General features: G+C 54.7%; 1 long non-coding RNA gene across 1 annotated transcript; it reads right to left on the minus strand.

Annotated features, from left to right (window-relative positions):
- Positions 1-14416: 14416 nt before the first annotated feature.
- LOC123621084 lies at positions 14417-18020 on the minus strand. The gene is made up of 3 exons (XR_006729004.1): positions 16813-18020; positions 15943-16054; positions 14417-15360 (listed from the first exon to the last, which is right to left on the minus strand). It is a non-coding gene; the product is annotated as an uncharacterized LOC123621084 (long non-coding RNA).
- Positions 18021-22098: the final 4078 nt, after the last annotated feature.

Consider the following 22098-nt stretch of genomic DNA (forward strand, 5'->3'; position numbering starts at 1 on the left):
TTCTTGAGGCTGATAACTCAACGTCCGCCGGGCACTTCTACCCAAGTTAGCTCAGCTCGGCCTCAGCACCCCCCGACAGCTGCCTCATCCTACAGAGGAGACAACTGGGCATTCACATAGCAAGTAGCAGAGCTGGAACCCGGAGCCAGGCCTGCCCCTTGCAGAAGCCCACTCAGGGACGCTGCACCCAGCTCCCCAGGGTTCCAGCCGGGAGCACAGGCAGGGGTCACTGCGGGAGGGTGTGTCAGCCGCTTTGCCTACAGAATGGGTCCATGACCCTCCCAGGGCGCTCCACAGCATCCTTGCGGAGGTCAAGGCTCCATTGGACACCCGGTGTCATCACCGTGGATGCCCAAGAACCTCCACCCCATCGAGGTCAAGGCCCTGCCTGCCCCTGCGAGGACAGAGGCACCGTTAACCCCCAGGGAGGAGGAGCCCAGCCGGAACCTCCCCCAGCCAGAGGCTGCTCAGGGACAGCTGTGCTGGGACTGAGCGGTGTCTGAGGGAAGGAGCCCACAGAGGGACTCAGGGCGCAGCTCCTGGGGAGGAGGGAGAAGCGGGAAGGGCAGGACTTCTCCACCCCGGGCGGGCCGCAGGCCACGGCCTCCACAGACGCCTTGGAATTTGTGTGAGCTGCACGTGTTATCTGTTCCACAGGGCACTATTAAAAAGATAAACCAAACACCACGCAAATACTTGTACATAAATGTTCATGAAAGGCGGGGAACAACCCAAATGTCCATTGACACTGATGAATAGATAGCGACATGTGGCATATGCATACAATGGAATTGCCTTAAATATCCTGAAAATGAGGGACATTCTGACACATGTTACAATGGGGACGAACCTGTGCTCAGTGAAAGAAGCCAGTCGCAGAAGACCACGAGCCCTCCGATTCCACCCCTGTGCGACGTGCAGAGTGTGGAGAGCCACAGAGACAGAGCAGACTCGTCGGGGCTTGGGGGTTCAGAGCTCAGGGGTGCAGGCTCCTTTTAGAGGTGATGAAAATGTTCAAAAACTGCTGATGGTTGCACAACTGTGACTATACTAAAAACCATCAAATTGTTACACTATAAATGGGTCAATTGTATGGTATGTGAATTGTATCACAATAAACGTGTTTAAAAATAGATCAAAGAATTGGCAACTGCTCCCTGTCCCCGCACGTTCTCCCTGCTGGCTGGGGCAGTTTGCAGCCTCCCCCCTCCCCGCTTGCTCCCAGCTCCACTTTTTTGCCCAGCACAGACAGTGTCAGACGCTGAGCCGTGGGTGAAGGATCCCCACCGAGCACTGTGCCCTCGCAGGGGTCCTCGGGCCAGGCCGCCCATTGCCTGCTACCCCTGCCCAGCGTGCCTCCCACAAGCCAGGGGGCAGCCCCCACAGACCCCGTCCTGGAGGATCCGTCCAGCGGCCTGGCCTGGCAGAGCCCAGCCAGCTAGGTCAGGGAAAAGCCCTGACTCATCTTTGTGTCCCAAATCATATGAACAGAATCACATCAGAGCTCCAAGGGGCTTCACACTCCCATTTTATAAACAGAGAGAGGTCAAAGGGTGGCAGTGCCCAAGTCCTCACCATAGGGCAGTGGCAGAGCTGAGTGAGCTTGCAGTCTGGGGCTCCAGACCTCCTCAGGTGGCCGGCACCCCCATCTCCACCTCCAGCCCCAGCCGTGCCCCCCTGGGCAGGCCCAGCATAAAAGATGACTGTTACTTTAAGCCACCAGATCATGGGGGGATTTGGTACATACATCCTAGTGAAACTAGCCCTTTCTTCCTGCTGCCCCACTCCTGCTCCCTGAGAGCACCTCCCGAACCAGCTGCCTGCGCCCAAGCCCTTGTCTCAGTTCTGCTTTTGGGAGAACCCAGACCAACATGGGTTTGACAGTGGAAACTTAGGGACAAACGAACGTCCATCCTCCGACTGGATAAATTGTGGTGCAGTCAGTGAACACGAGTGAGCAAGAACTATCTCAATCCACCGAGAGGTCCCTGAAACTGGAAAGAAGCCAGTTGCAGAGGGAGGCGCATAGTGGGAAACTCTTCAGAAAAAGTTTCCAACACAAAGAGCAGTCTGCAGAAATGTGTGTGGACACAAACGCACGTGGCAATAGACGTCCAGAAGCTTTCGGGAGACCAGCAGGTGCCAGAGTCGGGGCAGCGGTCACTTCTGGGCACACGAAGGCAGGAGCGGCGGGGCTGGGAGGGACACGCGGAGGCTGCCGCAGTTCATTTCTTTGTGAAGAACTGAAGCAAATGGGAAGCTGAAGCTTGCTGGAGAGTGCAGAGCTGTGTGCTGTGTGGTTTTCTATTCTTGGCCGTATGCTCATTGTATTTAAGAAGTTTTTAAAAATGAGCAGTGAAACATACAAAGGGGACTCAGAGGTTCTTATTCCATGTCAGGCCCTGGTTCCCGGCCTTCCAGAGGGAGGCCTGACCTCGTTCTTGCTCTTGTGCTCAGAACCATGAAACCTCACGTATCCCCAAACCGTCCCCCGTTTCCTAAATCCACAGTGCACGGGTTTCTGCCACTAACCTCCTTGCCAAGCTCAGGGCAGAGGCCCAGCTCAGTCCTCCAGAAATGCGGCTAAGGCCTTCGGTGGAGAAGCAGGGAAAGAGGCCCAAATGCAAGCGTGCAGGCCCCTCTGCCGGAGAGCCGTCACCTCCCCCTCCACACTCGCTGTTTCCACGGCTCTCAAGGCCATTAGTTACCACAATTCTCCTAAGTAGGTCACGGCGATTATCCCCCTTTCAGGGATAATAATCATCATCATTGTTGTGCGGCCGCAGGTTGGTATTTAGTGTCCTGCCGTTCTCAGAACTGCTTGGACACTTGACAGCCCCGCCAGCATGGAGCCTTTCAGGGAGGCCTGGCTCAGCGTTCTCTCATTTTCCCGAAGGAACGGAGGTTCAGAAAGGGTAAGTGACTCCACCACCCTGCCAGTGTGAGGTGGCCTCTGAGTAGGGGATGAGTCCCACCCAGCCACTGTGCGACTGGTGTCCTCTCTGCCCAGGCCCTGGTGTCAGCATTTCCTGCCACCCTCTTCTATCAAGGAACGTTTCCCCTGTCCCTCAACATGGTCTTGGGGGCGCTGCCAGGCCCAGCTCACGGCTTCCCTCCCTGCAGTGGTGGGCAGCCAGCTGAAATGGAAACATGTGCCACATTTTCCAAAAAGCACATTAGGAGTTATAAATTCAGTTGTGCAATTAGAAGCAGAAAAACAAAACCTGAAAATCAGAGTGTCACAGTGGACCACAAGATAAATTCAAGTCAACAAGATAACAAAGAAAGAAAAATGAGCATGCAGGGGCTCAAATTGGGAACAAAGTATGTGGGGACAAACAAACTATTCTTATTCTATGCCCCCCAGTTTCAAGAGAGGAGGACCGGCCAGTGAAGAGCAATAAAAATGCCCTGAGTGCTTGAAGTGAGGCCCTGGAGGAATCTCAAGGAGGCCACAGGCTTGCAACCTGGAGCAGAGAAAACCAGAGCCTCCTCAGAGGGCCCCTTCAGGGTTGTGCCCTGGGGTCCTCACTGCGACCAGACCTGCGCACAGCCCCCCCACCTGTCCCACCTATGGGCTCATCCCATATCCCATCTACCAGGAAAACTGAGACCCACAAGCTTGCCCACAGGTCCCATGGCTGGTTCGGGGGCTTCAGGGACTTGAACCCAGCAGTCCCGCGCTGGGGCACCTGTCCCTCCCCCTGCTCCTCCCTGCCACCTGGGCTCACCCTTCCCTGTCTGCCCCCTACTCTCTGGCAGGTCCTAAGCCTGGGGGCTGTGGCGGGCCCTGCCGTGCATGGGCCACGGAGCCGCACAACCCTCAGAGTCCTGCTCCCACCCTGCCCCGCCCTCCCCAGGCTGTCCCCATTCCCACTGAATGATCCTGGTGAGAGCAGAGTCATCCGTCCTCTGCACAAAACCCTCCCAGGGCTGCCATCTCCCTCAGGGTGAGGCCAGACAGAGGTTTCCTGTGGGCCCCCACAGTCACTCTGGCCTGGTGGCAGGCCTGTGCTCCCTGCTCATGTCACTCCCAACATGCATGGTCCTGCCTCAGAGCCTTTGCTTTGGGTGTTCCCTGCTCTGCGATGCTTTTCCACCAGCCCCACAGAGCTTGCTCCCTCACCTGCTTCCGATTTTGCTCTAATGCCACCCTGTCAGTGAGCCCTCCCGTCCGCCCTGCTGCGGGGAGGGGCAGGAACGCCCTCTAGGGTGGGAATAGAAGCAGCCAGCTTGGGGGCCACCGTTGGAGACCCTGAGACATGGCCTCATGCTGTTCTAGTCCTCTGGCCTGTGTGCAGTCTGCGCACCCCCTAGCCCAGGTGCCCTGGACCCTGGAAGACCACCCAGAACAAGCTCCTAGAAGCAGACGGCAAACTCCACAACACAGAGATGACAATAAAACATTGTTCACCTTTCCCATGAAGCTGAGCTTAGAGGGGCTTCCGGAGGCCTCTCTGTCTTCCAGTTTTTCTGGCCTCCCCTTGTCTCCTGACTCGACCTTGGGTTTCTCCACCCTCCCAAGACCCCAAGTCGCTGAGCTCTCGGCTCCAGGCTTTTCCGCGGGAGGGGGCTCCAAGGGCTCAGGCCTTGCAGGGTGCAGCGCCCATTGCCGGCCCGGCCTCCTGGCTGATTCGGTTAGGCTGTGATTATGCTCACGGGGTCTGTGTCTCTAACTCGGATTTAACCACGGCCCCACCCACCCCACTGCCACTGGGTCCCCGTGTGTGTGTGTGTGTGTGTGTGTGTGTGTGTGTGTGTGTGTGTAGGATCTAGGTGCCTGCATGAGTGCATGTCTCTGCAAGTGGAGTGTGTGTCTGGGGTCCAGGTGGGTGTGTGTTTACACAGTGACAGGGCACACACGCATGTGCTGGGCACGTGACGGAGGCCGCAGGGCCTCCCCTGGCAAACAGCACCCTGGGATGAGTGGGGCGCGGGGTTAGGGCCTGGCTCGGGGTCTGAGACCCAACTCCTGGGTCTGTAGGGGAAAAGAGAGCTCTCAGGAGCCAGGAAGGAGCTCACACTCCAGAAAAGCCTGAGCGCCTGGGCCAGACTCCTGGGGGTTGGGGTGGGACTTGGGGGATGTGGACAAGGCCAGAGGCCACTGGGTGGGGCAGAGAGTCCTTTAGCATGGGCTGCCAGGGCGCCCACAGTCAGGAGGTGGACCTGCGACCTTTGGCAGGGTGAGCACCATCTGGAGCCTAGGTCAAGGGCGTGAATGTCTATGGGAGAAGGAAGGTCGTCAGTGAATGGAGGACGGGCAGAGCCGCCCCTATGGGGCGAGTGAGCGAGGGCACAGCCTGCCACTGCCGAGCACGCCCAGGGCGTGGGGCTGCTGCTAGCCCACAGGACGCCTTCACATGCCACCTTGGCTGCGGCCTAACTGCGCAGGGTGGGCTGGATTTCAACAGCACTGCCCCTCGGCAGGATGCCCTCGGCCAGGGCACAGCCTGAGCGCTACACAGGGCATCCCGGGGGCGGCATGTATCAGACAGGGTCAGCTCCCTGTGAATGTGGAATTGGGGGCCGGTAGTCACGAGAGTGCCCGGCAAGGACACAAATCAACCCCTCGGCACTTGGGGTGACGTGGGGTCCACACACTCACACCTATAGTGCCACCACCGCTCAGGGAGCCGTGTCTGCACGCTGAGCCAGACCTGGACGCCATGCAGGGGACCAAAGATCAGGAGGGAGCCCTGCCCTCCAGCTGAAGAGAACGTACGCACCACGTGGAACAGGTTGAAAATGATCAAGGTTCTTCCAAACGTCAGACATCGAGTCACCACACCACCCAGCAACTCCACTCGGAGGTATTTACACAGAAGAATAAAAACAGTTATTCAAACAAAAACTTGCACATAAATGCTCACGGCAACGCTATTCATAGTAGCCAAAAGGTGCGAACAACCGAATGGCCACCGACAGATGCGTGGAGAGCGCGCAGTGCAGCCAACGGCGGAATATCCCCCAGCCGTAAACAGAGCCGGGTGCCCGCACACGCCGCAGCACGAGTGAGCCTGGACAGTGTGGGGCGAGGGACAGAGAGCGGCCACGTGTCACAGGACTCCACGTGTTGGACCATCAGGGTGGGTGAATGCACAGAGACAGGAAGCAGGTGGGGGGTGCGGGGTGGGGGAAGGAACGGGAGTGACAGCTGATGGGAGCGGGGCTTCCTTTGGGGTGATGAAAATGTTCTGGAACTAGGTACTGGCGACGGTCGCTCAACATGGTGAATGTACTTAACACCACTGGATTGTTTACTTTAGAATTGTTAATTTTATGTTGTGCAAATTTTACCTCAATTAAAAAAAATCAAGAAAGCAAATGACCCGCGGCCACCGCAGTCCCCGAGCCCATGGCAGACCAGGGCAGGGCGTGCTCAGAGCAGTCTCGGCTCGCACAGAGCACCCACCGGGCCAGCCTCGCCCTGCGGGGTCCTGGAGGGGGCCGCGTGGCTCAGGCTGGGGGCTCAGGCTGTGAGCTCCCCAGGATGAGCTGACTTGCTTGTCCCCACCCTGCAGCACTGTGTCCCTGCTGGGCATCCGCTCTGGCAGGGCTGTGGGTGCCAGTAGAGGTGGCCCACGGCGGAGCTCTGGGCAGAGGAAGGGCCAGGGGTCAGCAGGGCTGCAGGTGGCAGGACGGACGGCGCTCTGGTCCAGCCAGGCCCAGCGTGAAAGCCCAGCTCTGTGGCTTCCACAGCTGCCACCTCCTCACGAGGAAACGGAGCCAACGCTCCCACCCGGCGGGAGAGCAAAGCCAGAGCCGGGGCGCCGGCGGGCGTGCAGGGCCCACGTCCCGCTGGCCTGGCTGCCTTTGGTTATTTTCCAGAAGCAGCCGGAAAACAGGGCCCGATAGCCCAGAATAGCACCGAAGTCAGGCCATCCAAACAGGTTTTGAAAATATGACCAGGAAAGATCAGCTTCCCTGTGCACACACTGGGCCTAGGTGCGCTGACGGGGAAGTAATGGAAGCACAGCGCCGGCCCCAGCGGCCGGGAGGGGACGGGGGAAAGGGCTGGGGGCCGCTCTGCCTTGGGGACCCGTCCTCATCCCCATCCACGGGGCCAGGCACATCCCCTCCTCCTTCTCTGCGCTCTGCTCCGAGGGCAATTTGGCAGCTGCTGCCTTTCAATTAACGTGGCAGACTGGAAATGGAGGCTTGGGGGAAAGAGGCGGGTGGGGGGGGGGACAGAGGAGAAAAACAAGGCTGGCGTGTTGGCAGCTGGCAAAGCCACCGCTCCACTGTGGCAGGGAAGTTAAGGACGCCACAGTCGGGACAAGATGCGGGCAGGCGGCACCCCGGACACCTGCGCTGGCCCCCGTCCCACCCCAGGAGGCCGGCCTGCCCCGACCCCTCAGCCCACTGCCTGAACGGGTGGGATGCGCCCACGTTGGGTGTTTCTCCAGCCGCTCCCTGCAGGACCGAGGGCTGGCGGGGCTGCAGTCCCCCCGAAGGAGCCCTCCTCTCCTGACAGCAGCCCTGAGTTCCAGCATCTGCTCCCTCCTTTTGCCCTTCAGGCCTGAGGATGGCGACAGCTCCCACCGTTGCCAGCCCAGGGCTTCGCCGAGTCTTGTGTTGCCTTGATGGTGCACCTAAGGCATCCTTCACTGAACTCTCCTGCTTACCTGTTGCATGCCTCCTGTGTCCTGCCAGGACACTGACTGCTACCCCAAATAGTGCCAGGGCAGGTAAGGATTGGCTGCCCAGGAGAGCGGCTACATTTGGGCCCTGCTTCTGGGTTCAGCTGAGCAATACTGGGCCTGCCTCTCACCAGGCACCAAGTCTTTGAGGAGGTTGACCAATGACTAACCTAGACAATGACACTGGGGCCAGGACTGACATCTGTTGAGGACCTACATGTCATCTGTCATCTTATATATGTGAGCTTACTTTTCCCAAATACCTGAGAAGTGGGCATTGTTAATCCCATTTTCTAGATGAAGAGACTGAGGGTCCGAGAGGCTGCAGAACAGGCCCAGGGTTTGGAAGATAAGAAGCTTCAAAGCCAGGCTTGGACCCATGTCTCAGTCTCCTAACCCCAACACATTCTGGTGGTCACCCAAGCTGCCCCTAAGGAAGTCCAGAGTCTTAGGCAATAAGTCCAGAGTCATGTCCCCAAATTTCATGAGTTGTCCTCCAAGTGGCAGTATTGAAAAGTGGATCGTTTAAGAGGTAATTAAATCATGGGGGCTCTGCCCTCACAAATGTATTAACCCATTCATCAATTCATCATTAATCAAATTCACCAACTAATGTATTAATGGGCCATGATGGGTGGGGAGCTTCCAGCTTTATATTAAGAGGAAGAGAGAACTGAGCCACCACGTGAGTGTGCTCAGCCCCTTGCCGCATGGCAGAGAGTCCCTGCCAACAAGAAGGCTCTCACCAAATGTGCCCCCAACCTTGGATTTCTCAGTTTCCATAACTGTGAGAAGTGGTATTCTGCTATAAGCAACAGAAAATGGACCAAGACGGGCAGTGAGGCGTTGGCGTCACAAGGCTCCATCATGAACGTCCACAGGCAGCCTGGTGAGTTGCCTGGTTTACCTCTTACAGCCTCAGTTTCTGAGCTGGAAATTGGGCCAGACAGAGCCCCTTGTGGGGTTGTCGAGAGGGTAACCTGGACATGACGGAGGCAGAGTCGAGTGCCCGGGACGACGTAGGGAACATTCAATAAAGGATGGTTTCTGTCCACCTTCCCACCACCCTCCTTCTGCCACCTCGCTCTTTTCAGGATCCAGGAGACTGTGGACAGGAAAGGGCGTTGGGACTCAGTTGGCAGCGTCCAGCAAACGGGAAGCATTGCTGGGATTGTGTCCGACGCTGACTGGGAGACGGTGGGAGAGTAGGCCCCGGCGCGGCAAGGGCTGTGTGTGCGGCTCATTGTCCCTTTTACTGGCGCGGTGAAGACAGCAGAGGCAACAGGATTGCAGGTGCTTGACACAGTCTGGACATTTCTCAAGAACACGTGGGGAGCAAATTAGGAACCAGGAGATCTGGATTCTGGAAAGACAAGGTGACACAGGGAAAGGATGGGGTGCCAGGCCTGCCTCGGGGTGGCCCCAAGAAGCACCGTGGGGCTCCCGCAGACTCCAGCCGTTCCGTCTGGCCCGCCTCCTGACCCAGTTTGGTTTCTGTAAGAGAGACACTCCACAGAGTGCAAATTGCCCTAAACCACTGCCACTCGCCCAAGTCAGACAGGAACAGAAGAGCGTGGCGAGCTGTCCCACGTGGATCTGCACCTGCCGGGGGCCCAGTGTGCTCGGCGCTGAGCAACCCAGCCCCAGGCCCCGTTTCCGGGCAACCATCCCCTCTCTGGGCTGCTTCCCTGTCGAGTGAAGGGCTTGTATGGAGACCCAGTTGTTTGCCCCCTTTCACCCCAAAACTGTCTCCCCAAACAGAATCTCACACTGAACCTCGGCTTAAAGAGAAAGTGGAAGCAGAGATGGGGCATGCAGAGCCCGGGACCCCGTGGGATGCAGCCGAGCCTCAGCAGAGGTGGGTTTCCTGGGTCCCTGCCAGGCCTGTGCCATCTGACAGGCACCTACCCATCCCGGTGACGTCACGCCCAGTCGTGTCTCGGGAGCTCTGTGCCCAGCCCTGGCTCAGAGCACAACCTATCCCACGTGTGTCTGGTGACACTTGGCGTCTGTGGGGACACGCTGTGCCCAGGCAGGGCTGGAGGGAGGATTACACAGCTACACGCTGTTGCCAAACACATCTTGGAGAAGAAGAGGAGAAAAAGCAAAACAAAGGGAGCTGCGTTCACTTGCCGGTGGCCCTGCAGTAAAAAGCCTTCTCCGAAACAGCTGGGCCACAGGTCGGGGGAACATCCCCAAGGGGGGGCACTCACCTGTCCCCTGCAGAGAGAGTGTCCCCTGCCTCCCACCCACCTCAGACACGCTTAGGGAAATACCCAACTTGGCAGCAGCTCTTCTATTTTGCAAGGAATTAGGAGGGTCTCATGTACAGAGAAAAGTGCAAGAAAATTAATTAATCTGCAGACATTGTCATGAAAAAGGCATGAAGGACACAGGGAATCGGTTCCACCCCTGACTTCCGGCATGACTTTGGGCAATGTCACTTTAACTGGCTGGGACTTGGTTTCCTCATCTGTGAAATGGGCGTGTTTGATCACAGGGTCCTGTGACTATCTGTTAGGCTCCAAGCAGCGTGTCCAGCACGTGACAAAACCAGAGCATTTCCTTCCTTCCTCCCGTAGGTTGTATCACAAGAGGCTAAGTAGCCTCAGTTTCCTCATCTGTAAATGTGGGTGTGTGCTGTCTGACCTAGGGCCCCCAAAGGCTAACGACCCCAAATGCCACCCTGTGCACTGTGGGCCACCATGTACACAGGAAGAAACAGACAGGGAGGGGACAGAAGAGGGGGGAATAGACACGAGAAGACATATAGGGAGACAAGGCGGGGAACAGAGAGGGCCAGGGAGGGACAGACGCAGGGACACGCACTGGAAGACTGAGAGCTCTACAGGGAGAGACGGAGAGACAGAGACAAGGGAGATGGAGAAGGACAGAAAGAGACACACGGGGAGACCCAGAGAGAGACAGAGGAGACACACAAAAAGACAGAGACCCACAGAGAACCAGGAGAGAAAGAGAGACACACAGAGAAACGGAGACAGAGATGCAGGAAGAGATACAAAGAGAGACACACGCAGAGAAGCACCAGGAGAAACACACAGGCGCACGCACACACACATGCACACACGCACACGAAGCAGCCGTCGCCTTGGGTCCAGGTTTGCGTCCCGGCTACGGTGAGCATGTGTGGCTGCACCCACACCCTTTTGCCCTGAGCAGTCCGGAGTAAGTTTCTGTCTCCCGCAGCCCGAGCACCCCGAGCACCCTGAGCGAGACGAGCCCCTCTCCAGCAGTCCCAGGGCTCCCTGCGGCCAGCCTCGAGCCTGGCTCCTGTGTCCACACATCTCTCCTGCCCAAACATCCTGCGCATAGTTTTTATTTTTAAAAGTTAGAAATACTTTTAGACTTACAGAGAGCTGCAAAGATATTAATAGAACGGAGAGCTTCCACAGAACTTCCACTCAGTTTGCTCAGTGTTTTTCTGAGACAGAGTCTGACTCTGTTGCCCGGGCTAGAGCGCGTGGCATCAGCCTGGCTCACAGCAACCTCTAACTCCTGGGCTCAAGCAATCCTCCTGCCTCAGCCTCCCGAGTAGCTGGTACTACAGGCATGCGCCACCACACTCGGCTAATTTTTTCTATATATTTTTAGTTGTCCAGCTAATTTCTTTCTATTTTTAGTAGAGACAGGGTCTTGCTCTTGCTCAGGCTGGTCTCGAACTCCTGAGCTCAAACAATCCTCCCGCCTTGGCCTCCCAGAGTGCTAGGATTACAGGCGTGAGCCACCGCGCCCGGCCAGTTTGCTCAATGTTTACATCTCACAGAGCCACACTCTGATGCTCAAAACTAAGTTACCATTGTTAACATGCTATTGGCTAAACTGTAGACTTTATTCGGATTTCACTAGCGTTTGTTTCCACTGACACAGAGTCCGCAAACTCTTTCTGTAAAGGACCAGATAGGATGTGTTTTCGGCTTTGTGAGCCACAGGGTCTTTGCTGCAGTCACTGCCGCTGTAGCACAAAGGCAGCGCAGATGACAGTGGATGAGTGGGCGTGGCTGTGTGCAGAGGAAACTATTTAAAAGGGGCGGGCAGAGCGCTGGGTTTGGCCCGCAGACTGTGGCAGGCTGCTCCTTGATCAATGTTCTTTTCCATTTCCAGATGTCGCATTGCCTTTCCTTGGCTGTCCTCAGCCTTTCCTTATCTTTCATGACCTCAACATTTTTGGTCAGGTGTTTTGCAAAATGTTACTCAGTTTGGGTTTGTTTGATATTTTCTCATGATTAGATTGAAGTTATGCATGACTGGGAAAATTACCACAGCAGTGACGATGTGTCCTCAGTACGTCGCATCAGGAAGCACACGACGTCCATGTCTTATTACTGGTAACGCTGACCTTGACCACTGGTAAAACAGCTTTCTCCATTACCAAGTCAATATTTTTCCCTCTGTAATTCATAGATATTTGGGGGAAAATACTTTGCAACTGTGGGACTCTTGTTTCTCCTTAAACTTTTTCCTCCGAGTCTTCTTAGTAGCCATGCGGGGGTCTGGCCTGCAGCAGTGATTTTTGTGTGTTCAGATGGCAATTTTCTGTTCCCCCCAGTCCTGCGTTCGCTAAGGGAAACTCTGCTCCAGGGAAAAATGGATCCTTCTTCCCCATTTACTTATGCAATCGTTTATTTATATCAGTATGGACTCGTAGGTATTTATTTTATTCAACCAGATGAAATCCAGTACTATGATGTGTCTGGATTTGTTGCTCAGTTGTTCCAGCTTTGACTCCCGGGAGCTCCTTCAGACTCGCTCCTGCACGCTCCCCACAGCCTGTCTGGACTCTCCCGCATCACGGACGCTCCAGGCTCATCTGGGCTCTTCCCTGCTCCAGCCCAGGTCTTGGCCGCTTCTCGAGGAGGTGCAGGCATCCTCACCCTGCCTCCTTCTCCTTCCTCCACACCCTGCTCCTACTCCCTCCCAGCAGCGGCCACTACCTCTTTGCTTCTAGCTGGAGACCCTCCTCCCCAACACAGCCTCCTCCCCTCCGCTGGCCCTGGTCACACCCACTCTTCCTCCCACCCGCCACAGTTGCACTGCTTGCTGGGCTGGTCCCAGTCCCATGGCACCTGTCCCACAGCCCACAGGCCCATGGGGCAGCATTCTCCGAGGGATGCTTCTGAGACCCCTGAGTTCACTGCCAGGTTTCCCCTAGCCTGAGGAACAGGCTGCTGTCCTCCTAGCCTGAGATGTCACCTCCAGGAAAGCAGGGCTGAAAACCACTCAGCAACATAACTCGTGGGTCCACGCCACGGTGGGAAGCAGGAACTGAGAGGCAGACGGATGAAGGGGTTGCTGGACACGGGTGGTCTCGGCTGAGAGAGGTGGGCCTGTTGGCAAGAGCTCATGGCCACACGGAGACAGAAGCAACTTCCAAGCTCTCTTCACCCCTCCCTTCCTCTCTGCTCTCAATGCCAATGTGGCTAAGGACCACTGGTGCCTGAAGGTCCTCAAGCAAACTGTGTGTGTCTGTTCATTCATTCATTCACGCATTCATTCAACAAGTATTTGTTGAGCATCTACTATATGTCAGGCACTATTCTAGTGCTGCAGGCACAGCTGTGAACATAACAGACAGAAACTGCTGCCTTGTTTGAATGGGGAAAGACCAAGTAACAAAGTATGGAGGGGACGGGGGAGCTATTCCAGGCTGGTGATGTTAAGTGTCTAGATTTTTTATCGAAACAGCGTTCGCCAAGCCAGGGGTGCCTCCTAGACAGCCACTTTCTCTGGGGGGCAATGGTTCCATCTGTTTGTTGAGGTTAAATCAGGAGCAACGTGATACTGACTCTATTTACAGCATGCGAGTCTTCACTTGGTTCTCAACAGCCCGGTGACACATTTTCATTTGCTCCCCTTTCAGCCCGTTTGAATGAAAGTGGTATTATTAGAATTCTGGCACGTCGGAAAAAGAGAAGGAGGCCTTCAAGGACATCCAACTGAGTGATTTTCAAACCGGGTCCTAGGGAACCCCCGGGGTCCTGGGGCCGGGAGGGGACCACCGTGCCGGGGAGCAGAAGCTGCTTCTCAGCCTCACCTCTTCTACCAGAGCAGCTGTGTCACAAGCAGGGCTTCCGGTTAGTGTTCTGTTTGAAAAAGGGATTCTGGTACTGAAAAACAAATTGGATACCCTCTCATTTTACTCTTGTCAGGTGAGGTGGTGTCATGGTGAGAGTCCAGACCTGGGATCAGGCCACCTGGGTTGGATCTTGGCTCTGAACTTCCAACTTATTCCACTCTCTAGATCTCAGTTTCTGAATCTGTAAAATGGGGGCTCATAGCAATTCCTACTTCAATAGGGCATCTGTGAGAGCCAGGCAGCATAACTTGTAGTCGGGCTCTAAGCAGGGCCCGGTACATAGGCACTAAGTCACTTATCTAAACATTTTAAATAAAAAAAAAAGATGACAGAAGTGACAGGTTCTTAAAAACACGCAAACACAAGAGAATTCAAAACCTACTTTGGCTGGGCACGGTGGCTCACGCCTGTAATCCTAGCCCTCTGGAAGGCCGAGGCGGGTGAATCGCTCGAGGTCAGGAGTTTGAGACCAGCCTGAGCGAGACCTCCCCCCACCCGCCTGTCTCTACTAAAAATAGAAATAAAAATTATCTGGACAACTAAAAATATATACAGAAAAAATTAGCCAGGCATAGTGGCGCATGCCTGTAGTCCTAGCTACTGGGGAGGCTGAGGCAGTAGGATCGCTTAAGCCCAGGAGTTTGAGGTTGCTGTGAGCTAGGCTGACACCACAGCACTCACTCTAGCCCGGGCAACAAAGCGAGACTCTGTCTCAAAAAAAAAAAAGCAAACAAAAAATAAACCTACTTTAGAAAATTCCCAACCTTATTCACAAGAGTAACTACAGATAAAGCAGTTTGGTATATGTTCTTCCAGACTGTGTTCTATGCATTTGCAAATTGTAATACTTATGTTTGGAAATACTTTTTGCAAAAAAGGTTACTTCACTGTCCACCCTGCTCTACAATTTGCTTTTTCCACTTGATTATATATCACAGTTTCTTCCCAGTGCCCCACTCCTCTCCGTGGCTGTGTAGTATTCCACTGCAGGGATATGCCGTTGTTTTTAACCAGTCTCCAAATGAAGGACATTTAAGTCGTTGACAAGTTGCAGCTGTCATAAACAGTGCTGTAATTAACACACTTGTACGCCCTTCCTTGAAATCTGGTGTGAGTACTGCTGTAGGATAAACTCAGGGAGGCAGAACGGCTGGGTCAAAGGGTTTTCCTATTTAACATTTCTGTAGGTACTGCCAGCGGCCCTCCAAAAAGATCCTACCAATTTACACTCCCATCCACAAAGGAGGAGAGGGTCACTCTCTCCACGCCCTGCTGATGCTAGGGGTGACATTCTCTGGGCCCCCTTGCCTTGTGACAGATGAAAAATGTCCTGCATTTCTTGGATTGTTCTCAGTGCCGCCCACGTGCTGTGATTCTTGGCCATTCGCCAAGTCCTCTGCTCTGTGACCTGCCTCATCACATCTTTGGTTGTTAAATGAGGAAGCTGAAGTCCAGAGAGATTTGGTGATTTATCCAAGTTTGGGAAATTCGGTTCTCACCTCTACTCCTCTTGCCATATGTTGAGTTTGTAGCTCAGTCTCAGTTCACTTTTCTTTTGATAAAATTGTATCTGTTTTAGGTCAGATTCCCCCAGAAACAGATGCTGAGTCAAAGATTCCAATGTTCCTGGAGAAGAAACCGGGGCCGGGAATGAAGGAAGCAGAACCAGGAAGGGGAAGAAGCCCAGATGAGATTTAAGGGGAAATCCTGACTTGGGCCTGGTGCAGGGGGCGGCTGTCAGGTGTAAGTTACCCCTCAGTGTGTCCGCCCGGAGGCAAGAGAGCTGGGCTCAGGCTGGCGCAGGCTGCCCGGGGGAGAGGGGGACGAACCTGGACTCCAGGGGCTCAGGAGCCCAGGTGGGAGCACTGAAATGCACACTAGCTGGGGCAGGGGCACAGGACATGTTAAAGGTGATACGGGGGAGCCTGGGAGGGGCACCAACATTGTCCTGTACTGCACTCCCATTTTCTTTGGGGAGCCACTCCTCCCCTACCCTCAGACCAGCCTTTTGGGTTTCAGTGGAGCCTCAGAGGGAGCCTTGCCTGGCTTACGCAAGTAGCATATTCTACCCCGAGCCACAATTTAGGGTTGGGCCCACAACACAATTTCTGCCAGTGGGAGTCACCTCAAGACCTGTCTGGGGAGAGCGGTACTTGGCTCCTTCTCACTGCTGTGTCAGATTCCACTGTGTGACCCTGATTTACGTACCCCTTCACCTGCCGGGAAATGTTTGGGTGGTTTCCAGTCTTCGCGGTTACGATCGGTGCTGCTGAGAATGCTGAGAACCTTCTTGCAGACATCGCCTGGAGCGTGTGTGCACCTGGGAATGGAATTGCTGGGATAGAGGGAATGAGAACATCCAATCTGGCAAGACAATGCTCTATTGTTCCCCAACGTGCTTATGACAATTTGCACACCCACCGACTGTGGGTGAGCTGTTCAGAATCTTTGCCAAACCACGGTACTGTCATTTCTTCTTTTGCCAATTGAGTGGGTGTAAGAAGATAGCTCACTCTGGCCTGCATTTGCATTTCCCTGATTAATATATTTATTCACTAGTCATGTTTCCCAAGAAGTTATTTCTTCCCGATTTCTCTCCCATTGTTGTTTCTCTCGTAGAGGTTAGCTGGTTGTCCTTGTTTAAGCTCTTCCTTCTGCCTGGAGTGCTCCCATGGAAACTTCCACCTGCCCTTCTGGACCTGGCCATGACAGGTGACAGCACCTCTTCCAGGAAGCCCTCCCTCATTCCCCGTGGAGGGGCAACTCCTCCTCTGCAGTCACCCAGGGCTCCGTGTTTCCCAGCACCAGCACTGCTCAGGGTCCAAACCCTAACAGTCTTTTCTCTCACTCCTTCCCACCTGCACCTGGCCGACCAGGTGGCTTCTCACAGAACAGGCTCAAAATGGTTTCTGTTTTCCTCTCTCTCACTTTGGGTTTATGCCATGCCAGTGACATGGGAACGATCATGGATTATGATATCCGTATGAACCAATGGTCCAAAGCACTGCCCCCGCCCCACCCCACCCCACCCTCACCCTGACAGTGACCTGCCGGAGGACCCAGGGCAAAGCTTCTCACCCTGCCACTTCCAAGAGAAAGCAGCCAGCCGTCTGTCCACGTTTCCTGTGCTGGTTGCAGGGAAGGATGCAGGGGCACATCCATGGGCTCGTCCTGGGGACATCCCGTGGCAGGAGCATCCCAGCTTCCGGTGCCTGCTCTTCTCGTCTCTACCCTAGCCCTCCTTAGGCATGGCGACAGTTCACTGGCTCTGACTCAGTGTTTATCTACCTGTGAAAAAATAGCAACTAGGAAAAGCCAGAGAAGGCCGATTCCTCCGCAGGACACAGCTCTCCCTGCGGCTGTGGGCTGCCAGCTGTCGTGTGCCAGAGGTCTAAATGCAACTGAATGCCCTGAAACAATGCACACTCATTTCCAAACCTCAGACTGAACCAAAATTCTCATTTTTCCCCATGAACTACAAAGCAAGACAAAGGTCTTGGATTAGCTCCCAGACAGCCAATGTGAACCAGAACCCAGGGGTCGTCTCCGGGTCTTCAGGTCAGTCTCTGCCTCCCTCTGCCCTCTGTCTCCCGGTCAATGTAGACTGCAGAGGCCGGGGGGCCACAGCTTTGAGAGGTAGTAAAAGACTGTGTTTAAGCCCTTTCACCTGCCACTGTGTTGCTGACCTAGAACTTTCTAGACCTTGAATATTTTGACAAAATGGTAATTTCCAATTATTCTGTGCAACAGACATTTCAGAGGCAGCAGGGCAGGGAGATGGGGGAGCCTACGGGGACTTTAGGCAAATTACTCCATTGAGCAGAGCCTGTGTCTCCTCTGTGAAGTGGGGAAGATGATGCCTGCCTTCTCATTTCCACAGTTCTCTTCTGTGGATCACAATGACACAGGGTTAAAGCACTCTGTGGTAGGCGGTGGTTCCCAGTCTTGAGATTTCTTGGACCATAAAACGCGGTCCAATGTGGACGAACCTTGGAAACACTCTGCTAAGCGAAAGGAGTCAGATGCAAAAGGCCACATGTTACATAACTCTATTTCTGTGAAATGTCCAGAACAGGCAAATCTACAGACTGAGAGTAGATGAGTTTCTGGGAGCTAGGCAGGGTGGTGGTTAGGGGGAACCGGTGAGTGACAGTTAATGGGTGTAGGGTTTCTTTCTGGAGTTGATGAAAATGTTCTGAAAGGAGATAGTGGTGCTATAGACAGTGATGATAGGTGTGAGTAACTATAGTCCATTGAAATGTACACTTCATTTTGTGAATTTTTTTTTTAAGAGACAGGGTCTTACTCTGCCGCCCACGCTAGAGTATAGTGGCTCTATCATAGCTCACTGCAGCCTCGAACTCCTGGGCTCAAGCAATCCTCCCATCTCGGTCTTCCAAGTAGCCGTGACTACAGGTGTGTGCCACCACACCTGGCTAATTTTTTTTTAATTTTCTTGCAGAAACAGGGTTTCACTGTGGTGCCTGGGCTGGTCTCAAACTCCTGGCCTCAAGAGATCCTTCTGCCTTGGCCTTCTAGTGTGCAGGGATTATAGGCAGGAGCCACCGTACCTGGCCTGAGTTGTATAATTTAAAGCAACGAATCATATGGTATGTGAATTATATCTCAACAAGGCTGTTACAAAGAAGAAAAGAGTATATTCTCAGATTCCTAGACATTTTGATTTTTCAAGAGAAGCAGTATCTCAGGATTAGGTTAGCTACCCCTAACAGTAGCCCCATAATTATAGTGGCTTAAGTAAGGAAAGAAGGAAGCTCATTTTTACTTGTGGGAAAGAGGTCAGGTAGTTCAGGCCTAGTTTCACGGCTTCTTAGAGTCAGCAAGGACTCAGGCTCCTTCTCTTTCTCCTGCACCATCCCAGCAGGTGGCTTCCATTGCCAAGGTTCAGTCATGGTTCAAGATGGCTGCTGGAGCGCCAGCCACCATCCTCCCTCCAGACAGCAGAAAAAGAAAGGAGGGAAGTGCAAAAGGGGCCCACCTACTGGCTTCCACTTCCATCCCACTGGCCAAAACTGGGTCACGTGGTCTCACCTTGCCACAGGAGAGGCTGGGAAATGTAGTCTTTGGGTTGGGCACATCACTGCCCTGTCTTAAAATCAAAGAGGCAGGGAAAACACATACTAGGCTGCCAAACATTAGCATCTGCCACTATTTTTAGGCAAATCTTGATTTTTAAATGTTGACCGCCCTCCCTCCCTTTTTTAAAAGCACCTTGCAGAACAAACCAAACGCAGCTGCAGGCTGGACTTGCAGCGAGCAGGCCTGCTGCCCCAGCCTTGTTCCGGGGGGACGGCTTTGCAGGTGTCACTGGTTTGAAAACAGCTTTAGTTGAAATAAGGACGGTGCTGAGTCACTACGAGGCGGTGAAGAGAGAGAACACACAGAATGCTTGGCAAATGCGGGGAACACAAACCACGCGGAGAGGTCACAGTGTGGCTCTACCGCCCTACGGCTTCATAAAAGCTCTGGGCTCTGCACAAAAGCTCCAGGGCACTCAGGCTGGGGGCAGATACGGTGGGGAACAGGCAGTCTGAGTCATGGCATACCTCCTATTGTGTTCTGTTTGTATTTTCTCTGAATATAGACCAAATGTGTTACAAAGTATGGATGCAATTTGGACATGAAGGAACAAGGACAGAAAGCCAATAATTACTCACTCTGGACACGACCCAGTAGCTCCCTCACCTTCACTTCCCACAAGACAAGAGCCACTGATGCTATAAATGACGTCTCCCGGGAAGACTCAAATCATAAGCCTTGTGGGGCAAGCTGTGCTTTGGGGCAGGCAGGAAGCCTGCGAGCGTTACTGCGATGCATGTCGCAGGCTGCACCAGGCTGCTGAGGAGGCATGCGGGCAGGGAAAGGAAGCGGCCCCTGGGCCGGTGGCGGTTGTGCTCTGACAGGCCAAGACAGGCTTCCCGGGTGACTCTTCTCATTTTCAAAAGATGAGGCCGTGCAGAGTTTCCTTTGTAGGGCCATGTCCCTTGCTGCCCAACTGAGCCTGTCATCTTCTGGGAGTCAAGTCCTTTTGTGGAGGCAGGTCTTGGAGCCAGATAAGCCTGGTTCAGTTTTCTGGTGCAGGTATTTATTGTATCCCCAAATGCCGTGGCTTAAAGCAACGCCATTTGATTAGATCTGAATTTGAGGAAGCTTCCATGGGGTGATCCTTCCATCCCAGGTGGCTTTGGCTAGGGTCATTCAGGAGCACTTAACCAGCCACTGGCTTGGTCTGGGGGGTCCAGGACAGCTTCCTGCACACACCTGGTGGTGTGGGGGGAATGGCGGGAAGGCTGGGCTCCGCTGGGCTCCGCTGGGCTCCCCATGTGGTCCGGTCAGGTAGCTGGGCTTCCTGCGTGGCAGCTCAAAGAGCCAAGAAATAGGAAGTGGATCCAAGCCCATGACTCCGAGTTAAGGTCTCTGACTACATGTTTATTTACATATTATTTATTTTGATAACTCCAAAATGGCTCCAAATCTCCACCCCTCCCTGTATCCACTTCCTTGCATGTGACTTTGTAATTCCTCCTATCAGAGGACGGAGTCTGTCTCCCTACCCTCTGATGCAGAGCTGGTCGGTGGCCAGGAGAAAGAGCAGGTCACAGTGTGCCGATTCCAAACCTCGTCCTCAAGAGCATTTGCAGCTTCCTCTCCTCTCTCGCTCCCTTTTCTTTCTGCCCCCACCCTGCCCTCTGATTGCCACGAAGGTGTGCCCCAGCCAGCCTGCTGGCCGAGTCAGAGGCTGCGACCTCCCCCAGCAGCCAGAGAGTGAGTGAGCCCGTCTGAGACCAGGACGGCCCTGCCAGGCCCAGCTCAGACCCGCAGAGTCCCCCTGCCAAGTCCCTGGGCGCAAGCCCCATGGCAACATCTCCATTTGAAAAGAGAAGCCTGAGGAGTGAATTAAACCCCCAAAAATGGCAGCAGTGGAATTTGAAACCTTGTGGCAACTAAATAAAACACCGTTTTAGGCACAAAGAGCCCCCTTTGCCTCTGATCCCCAAATTCCCTGTTACTGTGAAAACCTAAGGCCACCGGAGTCCACACAAGAGCTTCCCAACTGGAAGTGATGTTCAAATAGCTCGTAACTGGTATGGCACGGGCCCCGAGTCACTGGAATAGACCCCAGCCAGGGCCCGCATTGAGTGCCTACTGTATGACAAACTGTTCCAGGTGTGGGAATATTTGGAAAAGAGCCCGAATCCGTGCCAGGTGGAGCTGTTGTGTTAGTGGGAAGGAGCCGACAGCGGCTAAGTAACGGGTGGGCTGCGGGGGACAGCGTTGACAGTCACAGAGGAAATTGAAGCCAGGTGAGGGCAACCGTGAGTGCTGGGCCAAGGAAAAGTTGACAGAGAAGGAGACAGTGAGCAAAGGCATGGGAAGAGGGGGGCCGCCAGACATCTGGGGGAACAGGGCTCCAGGCAGAGGGAAGAGCAGGCACAGAGACAGCGGGTGCCAGGCGTGTGCCAAGAATAGCAAGGGGCGGCTGTGGCCAAAGGGAGTGCGAGAGGGACAGCGGGAGGAGGCAAGAGGAACAGGAAACCGGTCTGGGTAGGGCCCTCTGGGGACTGTGAGGACCTGGGCTTTGCTCTAGGGGACAAGGGAAGCCGTGGGCGGGCTCTGAGCTGAGGAGGGACACAATCTGATCCCTCTGGCCGCCGTGTGCACAGCCAGGGAGGATAAAGGAAGAAGCAGAGAGACCCTGATGGTTCAGAGTGGGACAGGCTTGGGCCGGGGAGAGGGGAGCTGTGCTCAGATCCCGGATCCCTGTCGAAGACAGAGCTGCGGGATTTCAGTGTTTGTTCCAAGGCCTTTAATTCTTACAACCTCACAACGGCCCTATCGGAAGGCACATTTATCAGGGTCAGAGAGGGGACAGGGCTTGCCTGAGGCTTCAGAGAATGAAGCAGCCAACCCTGGACCGGCTACCAGGCCCCCGCTCGGCCGTGGAGCCAGCAGCCTGGCCCGGGAGGCTCCCTGAGGAAGTGATGCTGACGCTGGGAGCCAAGCCGCAGCCCTGACTCCTTAGGGAGCACCATCTTCTAGAAACTTCCAGGCCTCCGCTCTTTCCATATCTTTCAGCCTGGAGTGTGGCCAAAGCCTGACAAACCTGCGTGGGGGAGCCCAGATGCGGGCGCCTCCCCTCGTGGGCACTGCGGAGGGAGGCAGGCGGGTAGAGGCCACAGGAGGGGTCTGTGTTTGCCGTTCCGGATCCTTAGAGTGGAGTCAGCTCACACTGAGGCCTGGGCCTCCCTCCGCTTGGGTTAGGCCCAGGAGGGCCCTGTGGGGAGCGTAGGAGTCTGTCGGCCAGACGCAGCAGGGGCCGAGGGAGGCGTCCCAGGCAGAGAG

Source organism: Lemur catta, chromosome 15, assembly GCF_020740605.2.
Source record: "Lemur catta isolate mLemCat1 chromosome 15, mLemCat1.pri, whole genome shotgun sequence".
Classification (NCBI taxonomy): domain Eukaryota; kingdom Metazoa; phylum Chordata; class Mammalia; order Primates; family Lemuridae; genus Lemur; species Lemur catta.